Source organism: Mandrillus leucophaeus, unplaced genomic scaffold (genome assembly GCF_000951045.1).
Source record: "Mandrillus leucophaeus isolate KB7577 unplaced genomic scaffold, Mleu.le_1.0 Scaffold67, whole genome shotgun sequence".
Taxonomy (NCBI): domain Eukaryota; kingdom Metazoa; phylum Chordata; class Mammalia; order Primates; family Cercopithecidae; genus Mandrillus; species Mandrillus leucophaeus.
In genome coordinates, this window is record NW_012107252.1 from 2,067,235 (window position 1) to 2,076,678 (window position 9,444).

General features: G+C 41.2%; 1 pseudogene; it reads right to left on the reverse strand.

Annotated features, from left to right (window-relative positions):
• Positions 1-4,803: 4,803 nt before the first annotated feature.
• Positions 4,804-5,998, reverse strand: LOC105555117 (annotated as a pseudogene).
• Positions 5,999-9,444: the final 3,446 nt, after the last annotated feature.

The window sequence follows — 9,444 nt, forward strand, 5'->3', positions numbered from 1 at the left end:
TCCCAGCACTTTGGGAGGCCGAGGCAGGTGGATCACGAGGTCAGGAGATCGAGACCATCCTAGCTAACACAGTGAAACCCCGTCTCTACTAAGAATACAAAAAATTAGCTGGGTGAGGTGGCGGGCGCCTGTAGTCCCAGCTACTCAGGAGGCTGAGGCAGGAGAATGGCGTGAACCTGGGAGGCGGAGCGTGCAGTGAGCCGAGATTGCGCCACTGCACTCTAGCCTGGGCGACAGAGCAAGACTCCGTCTCAAAAAAAAAAGAAAGAAATCGTTGATGGGTTCTTTTATGACAGCTTTATTGAGGCACAGCTGACACAATTTGATAAGTTTTGACAAAGGTTTGCACCTATAAAAGCCATCACCACATCAGGATAATGAACACATCCATCACACCCAAAAGTTTCTTCATGCCCTTTGTGATCCCTTTCCCTCATCCCTCTTCACTGTCCACTGGCTTCCAGGTGAACATTGAATCTGCTTTTGTCACTGTAGATTAGCTTACATTTTCTAGAATTTTATATAAATGGGATCATGCAGTACGTATTCTTGTTTCGATTGGTCTACCTTCTTTCACTCAGCATAATTATTTTGAGATTCATGCATGATGTAGTGTATATAAATATCCATTTTTATTGTTGAATTTTATTTCATTGGATGGCCGTACATTTATATGTTTATCCATTCACCTCTTGATGGACATTTTGAGTGTGTCCAGTTTGGGATTATTACAAATAAAGCTGCTATGAACATTTCTGTAGAATTCTTTGTATAGCCAAATTGTCACAGGATCCTTAGGGTGTCACTTTTCCAGTCAGAAGCCTCTGTGGCGAGTGGCACCTTTGCCCAAGTTTTGCTAGGTTCATTCTGTCCACTCAACTTGACAGGCTGTGCTCAGTTCGTGCTACTGGCCCAGATCTCATGCCTGCCAAGGGCGAGCCAGGTGCATGAGAGGTGCATGAGAGAAGTGCATGGGGTCCAGCCACTGCACACAGCCAGGCATGCCAGCTGCTGTGGGTGGGCAGCTCCAGGCGCTGGCACAGGTGCTGGTTCCATGTGAGGCTGTGGCTGAACCAGGCATACTGCAAGCGACTTCCACTATGGGCTCCAGGGAATGCGGTGGCTCCAGGAAGCTTGGAGATACCAGGAATCACAGAGCCCCAAAGAGGGTGTCACAGCCCTGACTCGGAGAGCCCTTAGGTTTGGACTCCCTGAAGGATCGCAGCTCTTCTCTCCTTCTCATCACTTGCAATGTGGCAAGCCAGTGGGAGGGGGCAGGATGTGTTTCAACCCTGTTTGTGTTACAGCTTTTTCAGCCCCACCATTTGGCAGGTCCCAAGTTCTTGTCCTGCATCCAGGAAGAATGAGGTATGCAGACAACTGGAAGGTGAGCAAGGTGAAAAGGTGCTTTACTGACCAACAGTATAGCTCTCAGGAGACCCAAAGTAGGTAGCTCCTATCCACAGGCAGTTCATCCTGTCAAGTCTGCAGCCCTCAGAGGAGAGGAGACCCAGAGTGGGTAGCTCCTATCTGCAGGCAGGTTGTCCCAACATCTGCATGAGTCTGAGCCTGGCTGAGGCTGGGTTTTTTATGGACTTCAGAAGGGAGAAAGTGTGTGCTTATTGATCCATGGGTGGCCATGGGTGGGCCCAGAAAAAGCACCATAAGTTCTCATTCCAGGCCGCAGACTCCATCCAGAACTGACAGCCCAGTTCCCATGCTTTAGGACGTTTCTGGCATGAAGATGAGGCTTCACCAGGGGCCTGCCCAGGAGCCTGTCAGTCTCCTGCCACCATCAGTCATGTCATCCACAGTGCCCAGGCTGTTTGTGCTGAGGGGTGCCTGCAGACCTCTGCCTAGATGCCCTCAGAACTCCCTCAACCTCAAAGTCTGGAGGTGGCCGAGGCAGCAGGGCGCTGGTATGTCAACAGCACCCTGAGTGCACTCCCACACCCTGCTGGGTTGTGACAGTGCCCAGGCTTGGCCTCAACTTTGTTCCAAAGTCAGAGCAGGCAGTGAATGCAGGGAGAGGCCAGGCAGGGGGAGCAGGTGCTTCCAAGCCTGGAGGGGTAGGGAGGCTTCCTGGGCCCGGAGAGTGCAGGGATGCCTGGATCCATAGCCACAGTTGGGTGGCTGCAGCTGTGCCTGGGATGGCAGGGCTCCCACCCTGCCAGCTTGGAAAAAGGTGGGGCTCCCGCCTGTTTCCAGCTCCCAGCTCTCTGGGGCATGCAGTTCCAGCTGGGTCTCCTCCATTGCAAAGCCAGCGACTTTGCAGTGGCCACTCTAGATGGGCTGCAGCTGCCATCAATATGCTTTCATTTCTCTTGGGTAGGTAATTAACTAGAAATGACTGGCTCAAGTGATAAGTATATGCTTACCTTTTTAAAAAACCATCAAACTGTTTTCCAAAGTATACCATTGTGGTTTCATGTTTGTTTCCCTAGTGGCCAATGATGTTGAAAATATTTTTATGTGGTTATTTGCATCCATATATCTTATTTGGTGAAGCGTCTGTTTACCTATTTTTTTCCATTTTTTATTGGGTTGTTTGTTTTCTTTTTCAATTCAAAACTTCTGGTCTTTGAAAGATACTTCTAACAGAATAAAAAGACAATTGGGTATGTGTGAATATAAACAGTAGCACAGGGAGATCTTTATAATAATATGAGTGTTCTGTATCTTGATTGTTGTGGTGGTTACACAAATATACACATGTGATAAAATGATATAGAACTACAGACATACATTGTATCCATGTGTTATTCCTGGTTTTGATAGTGTACCTTAATTATGTCAGATGCAACCATTGGGGGAAACTGGTTGAAGGGTATACAGGGACTCCTTGTACTATCTTTGCAACCACCTGTGAACCTAAAATTATTTCAAAATTAAAAATTTTACAAGAGACAATTGACAGACCTTCTAAAGTAAATGGCGTGTGGATGTTTGATTATAAGGAGAAAGATAAAACGGATCCCTATCTTACAACATACACAAAAGTCAATTCCTAGAGTATTTGAAACCTATATATAAACAGAAAAATGATTATACAAGACAATGTAGAAGATTATCTTTTTGACTACTGGATAGGAAAATATTTCTCAATTTGGTCAAAATGGACAAACTAAAAGAAAGAAAATCAATAAATTTGACTACATTAACATTAAACATTTCACATAAAAAGAGTGAAAAGGGCCGGGCGCAGTGGCTCACACCTGTAATCCCAGCACTTTGGGAGGCTGAGGTGGGCAGATAACCTGACGTCAGGAGTTCGAGACCAGCCTGGATGACATCGTGAAACCCTGCCTCTACTAAAAGTACAAAAATTAGCCAGGCATGGTGGCACATGTCTGTAATCCCAGCTACTCAGGAGGCTGAGGCAGGAGAATCACTTGAACCTGGGAGGTGGAGGTTGCAGTGAGCCGAGATTATGCCATTGCACTCCAGCCTGGGCAACAGAGCAAGACTCTGTCTCAAAAAAAAAAAAAAAAGAAAGAAAGAAAGAAAAAAAGAGTAAAAAGATAAGCTACAAAATGAGAGAATAATTGCAACACATAAAGCTAAGTAAGATGTGATATGTAGAATATGTAAATAATTTCTGTAAGTCAATAAGAAGAGACAATTCAGTTAGCAAAATGGACAAAAAGTAGTAGTATTTCCACTCAAGAAAAAGCATAAACAATATGTAAACATATTTTAAAATGTTCAGGTTCATTCAAAGTCAGGGAAATGTGTGTTGAGACCACAGTAAAATCCAATTTCACAACCGCCAAATATAAAAGTTGGATAATACCAAACGTTAACTAGAATATGGCATAATAGAAACTTTCATATGTTCCTAATATTGGTATAAATTGGAAAATTCCTATAGGAAATCGTATGGCATTACCTTAAAAAGTTGAACATGCTTGTACCCTACAATGTAGCAATTCTACTACAAGGTACATTCCCTAGGGAAACTCTTGCATGTGGGCACCAAGAAACATGTAGAAGACTGTGTATAGTGGCATTGTGCATAATGACAAAACAAACAAAAAATAACAAAAGTAACTGGAAAAAACTGAAATGTCCAATATTACAGTTTTGAGATTTATCTATGTTGTCACATGTATTCTTTTGATTTTTACTGCTCTATAGTTTTATAGAGTATGAATTTTATTGTATTCTTTTTAGGGGAATGCTGCAAATTATTTATTATCATTAAAGGCACTACAGGCAGATCTTTTTTTTTTTTTTTTTTGAGACGGAGTCTCGCTCTGTCACTCAGGCTGGAGTGCAATGGTATGATCTCGGCTCACTGCAACATCCGCTTCCCGGGTTCAAGCCATTCTCCTGCCTCAGCCTCTTGAGTAGCTGGGATTAAAGGCGCCCACCACCACGCCCGGCTAATTTTTTGTATTTTTAGTACAGATGGAGTTTCACTACGTTGGCTAGGCTGGTCTTGAACTCCTGACCTCATGATCCGCCCACAAGCCAGACCATTTTACTAGTGAGCTTTTGCTAAACTTTCAAAGGAACTGATGATTCTTATCTTATACATGTCGTTCCAAAGGGGAAAAAAATTTTCAACACATTTTTAAGAGGTTGAAATAATATTGATACCAAAAACATTTAAGGGCAATAAAATGGACAATCTTATTTATGATGTGGATGCAAAAATTTTAATAAAGTATTAATTTTTAAGTCCAGTATTAAATTTAAAAATAATGCATTCACAGTCAAAGTATGGCTTATTCCAGAAACATAAGGATTTTTCAAAATTAGAAACTCCATCAGTGCTTTTGGCTTCCCAGCCTAGTCTCATTACTTCATCTGAGGCAATGGCACAGGCAACAAAAACAATGTAAGCAATCAGCCACTACAATTACTCTGATCCAAGCCAAATTATACAGAGGACTAGGGGAATGAACATTTGGGTTCATTCCAGACAACAAGGCTATTGATTTCAACACAGAGAAAATAGATGTGTAACTCCATGATTTATTTATTTATTTATTTATTTATTTATTCATTTATTTTTGAGACAGAGTCCTGCTCTGTCGCTCAAGCTGGAGTGCAGTGGCATGATCTCGGCTCACTGTGACCTCTGCCTCCCGGGTTCAAGCAATTCTCCCACCTCAGCCTCCAGAGTAGCTGGGATTACAGGCACACATCACCATGCCCAGCTAATTTCTTTGTACTTTTAGTAGAGACGGGGTTTTGCCATGTGGGCCAGGCTGGTCTTGAACTCCTGACTTCAGGTGATCCACCTGCCTCGGCCTCCCAAAGTGCTGGGATTACAGGCATGAGCCACCGAGCCCAGCCCAACCGCATGATTTATTAACCTAAACTGACTTGGCTAAAGTTGACAGGAGAAACAACTGTTCAAAAGATCTAAAACCTAGAAACTTTCTTGACTGTAGAAACTCAAGATAATCTTTTCTTTTATGACATTATCTCTTTGTCTTCTGCTTGAATCGCTTGAAAATGCCTCCCCAGTCCTCCTCCCAAGGTAGAGCTAAGTTCTCTAATAGCATTTGCAGCATAGAGGCACAGCTGCTTCTTTGTTTCCACGGGGCAGTCTGCTTTTTCTCTGATTCTTTCTTGGTCACTGAGCCCTGCAGGGGAGCTTCAGTGCAGGAAGGCGCAGTACAGCCACAGTAGGGTTGCCCAGGAACAAACTCAATAGTATTCACCCAGTCCTCTGAACCTGCTCATACAGTTGCAAAGTTTGAATTTCTTGACTCAGCTTTGCCTGTATTCTTTTCAACAAGTGGTCCAACTATCGATGAGAGACTTGAGGAAGCAGCAAGGGATGACATTGTAGTTAGCTCTGTAGCAGTTGCTTCTTCCTGTTTCAGAGGCTTGCTATGTTCATATCTGCAGTGGTCTCCATAAATATAGTACCCTTGCTGAAAATAATTGCACACTACACCATACGGACTGTCAGAAAGGTCAAGCGAGTAGTGACAGTTATCTCTTTCTTACAAACCCCATGCATAAAATATCTGCAGGTGACGTGCCCTCACTGCCGCTCCTGCTCCTGATATTGTGGCTGTTCTGGGAGCTGCAGCATTCACCATTACTGTTTATGATAGTACAATCGGTATTCCCATTTTACAATTAGTGACACTAAGGCACAGAGAAGGTAAGAAATTCACTCAAGATCAAACCTAAATGGTTTGTTTCTAGGGCCTGAAGTTTCAACCACTATCCCATATTATAACTTACTGTCATCAACACAATTTTGTGGCAGACAAAGCAAGGTATGAGAGATATTCAAGCTCTGATGGAATAAAATTAATGTCTTTAGAGCTGAAGGAGAAGGCATATCAGTGATTCTCAACCTTGGCTGTATATTAGAGCCACCAGAGGAGATTTGAAAACTCCTGATGCCTAGACTGTACCCAGACCAATTACAGCAGAATTTTGGGAGATGGGTGGAAAGGTCACCCACGTAGTTGTTAAAAAAAACTACATTAAAATATCATAAGATGGCCAGGCACAGTGGCTCACGCCTGTAATCCCAGTCCTTTGGGAGGCCGAGGCAGGCGAATCACCTGAGGTCAGGAGATCGAGACCAGCCTGGCCAACATGGCGAAAACCCATCTCTACTAAAAATACAAAAATTAACTGGGTTAGGTGGCATGCACCCATAAACCCAGCTACTTGGGAGGCTGAGGCAGAAGAATCACTTGAACTCAGGAGATGGAGGTTGCACTGAGCTGAAAGCATTCCATCCTGGGCAACAGAGTGAGACTTTGTCTCAAAAAAATAAAAATTAAAAAAAAAAATCGTAAGAGGCTCACATATCTACTCAAATTGTGGTAGAAGTTTCTATTCTTGCAACCTGAGTTAGGTTGCAAACTTTGACCAGATGAATTACAGAAGGGTATAATTTGAATCCTGTAGAAGGATATGGACTAGAAGGCCCCTGTTGTCATGGTGACTATGAAAACGGCTCACTGTATCCAGATGTAGCTCAGGTAGAATCATTCTGGAAGCCTGCAAAGCTCAGATCCTACTCCCCAATGTCAAATCTCTAACCAATAATCACCTTATTGTGTTAACAAATTTTCAACTCTATAGCTTCAACTTGTTTAAGATGTCAACCTCGGTTTTCCTGACAAGGTAACTATCTCACAGCCATGAACTGTTGAGCCAGTCACCTCAGCTTGGCCCCCTGAGTTGGTAACTCTATCATGGTTGTGAATTCTTGACCTAGTAATCTGAACTCCCTGGAGATGCTAGAACTCAGTGAGTAAGTGACTTTTCAAACCTGAAAAGGCTTAGAATTAAAAATAGAGATGATAAATAAATCAAACCTATTATGTTAATAATTTTGTGTTTATAATAAGTTCATATGTGTGGGAGCATGGTACTTAAAGTGTAATTTTAATATAATATGGCATATTGAAGAATCCAATAGATTAACTTAATTTGATCAATTAGACCTGTGAGGTGTATGAAAATTTAATTAGGGTTATAAATAGTATTAGAATATTTGACAATTAGACCTAATAAATTTGCATGTTTAATATACATAATAATTTTTAGTTGAGTACTTGGGAAGGATTTGCTTATCAGGGATGGAAATTTTTTGCTTTTTTAAAATTTATAATTTTAAAAAATTTTTTCCATAGGTTATTGGGGTACAGGTGGTGTTTGGTTACATGAGTAAGTTCTTTAATGATGATTTGTGAGATTTTGGTGCACCCATCACCCGAGCAGTATACACTGCACCCTATTTGTTGTCTTTTATCCCTTGCCCCCTCCCACCCTTCTCCCCAAGTCCCCAAAGTCCATTGTATCATTCTTATGCCTTTGCATCCTCACAGCTTAGCTCCCACATATCAGTGAGAGCATACAATGTTTGGTTTTCCATTCCTAAGTTACTTCACTTAGAATAACAGTCTCCAATCTCATCCAGATCACTGCAAATGCTGTTAATTCATTCCTTTTTATGGGTGAGTAGTATTCCATTGCATATATATGCCACAGTTTCTTTATTCACTCATCGATTGATGGGCATTTGGGTTTGTTCCACGATTTCGCAATTGCGAATTGTGCTGCTATAAACATGTGTGTGCAAGTTATCTTTTTCATATAATGACTTCTTTTCCTCTGTGTAAATAACCAGTAGTGGGATTGCTGGATCAAATGGTAGTTCTGCTTTTAGTTCTTTAAGGAATTTCCATACTGTTTTCCATAGTGGTTGTACTAGTTTACATTCCCACTAGCAGTGTAGAAATGTTCCCTGATCATCTCATCCATGCCAACATCTACTGTTTTTTATTTTTTGATTATGGCCATTCTTGCAGGAGTAAGGTGATATCACCTTGTGGTTTTGATTTGCATTACCCTGATTGTTAGTGATGTCAAGCATTTTTTCATGTTTGTTGGGCATTTGTATATCTTCTTTTGAGAATTGTCTATTCATGTCCTTAGCCCACTTTTTGATGGGATTGTTTGTTTTATTTCTTGCTGATTTGTTTGAGTTCATTGTAGATTCTGGATATTAGTCCTTTGTCAAATGCATAGATCGTTATAATTTTTTCCCACTCTGTGGGTTGTCTGTTTATTCTGCTGACTGTTCCTTTTGCCATGCAAAAGCTTGTTAGTTTAATTCAGTTCCAGCTATTTATCTTTGTTTTTATTGCATTTGCTTTTGGGTTCTTGGTCATGAAATCCTTGCCTAAGCCAATGTTCAGAAGGGTTTTTCCAATGTTATCTTCTAGTATTTTTCTAGTGTCAGGTCTTAGATTTAAGTCCTTAATCCATCGTGGGTTGATTTTTGTATAAGGAGAGATATGAAGATCCAGTTTCATTCTCCTGCTTGTGGCTAGCTAGTTATCCCCATGCCATGTGTTGAAAAGGGTATCCTTTTCCCACTTTATGTTTTTGTTTGCTTTGTTGAAGATCAGTTGGCTGTAAGTATTTGGGTTTATTTTTGAGTTCTCTATTCTGTTCCATTGGTCTATGTGCCTATTTTTATACCAGTACTATGCTATTTTGGTGACTGTGGCCTTATAGTGTAGTTTGAAATCAGGGAGTGTGATGCCTCCAGATTTGTTCTTTTTGCTTAGTCTTGCTTTGTCTATGTGGGCTCTTTATTAGTTCCACATTAATTTTAGAATTTTTTTTATAATTCTGTGAAGAATGATGGTGGTATTTTGATGGGAATTGCATAGAATTTGTAGGTTCCTTTTGGCAGTATGGTCATTTTCACAATATTGATTCTACCCATCCATGAGCATGGGATGTGTTTCCACTTGTTTGTGTTATTTATGATTTCTTTTAGCAGTGTTTGTAGTTTTCCTTGTAGAGGTCTTTTGCTTCCTTGGTTATGTATATTCCTAAGTATTTTATTTATTTATTTATTTTTGCAGCTATTGTAAAAGGAATTGAGTTCTTGATTTGGTTCTCTGCTTGGTTGCTGTTGGTGTATAGAGGAGGTACTGATTT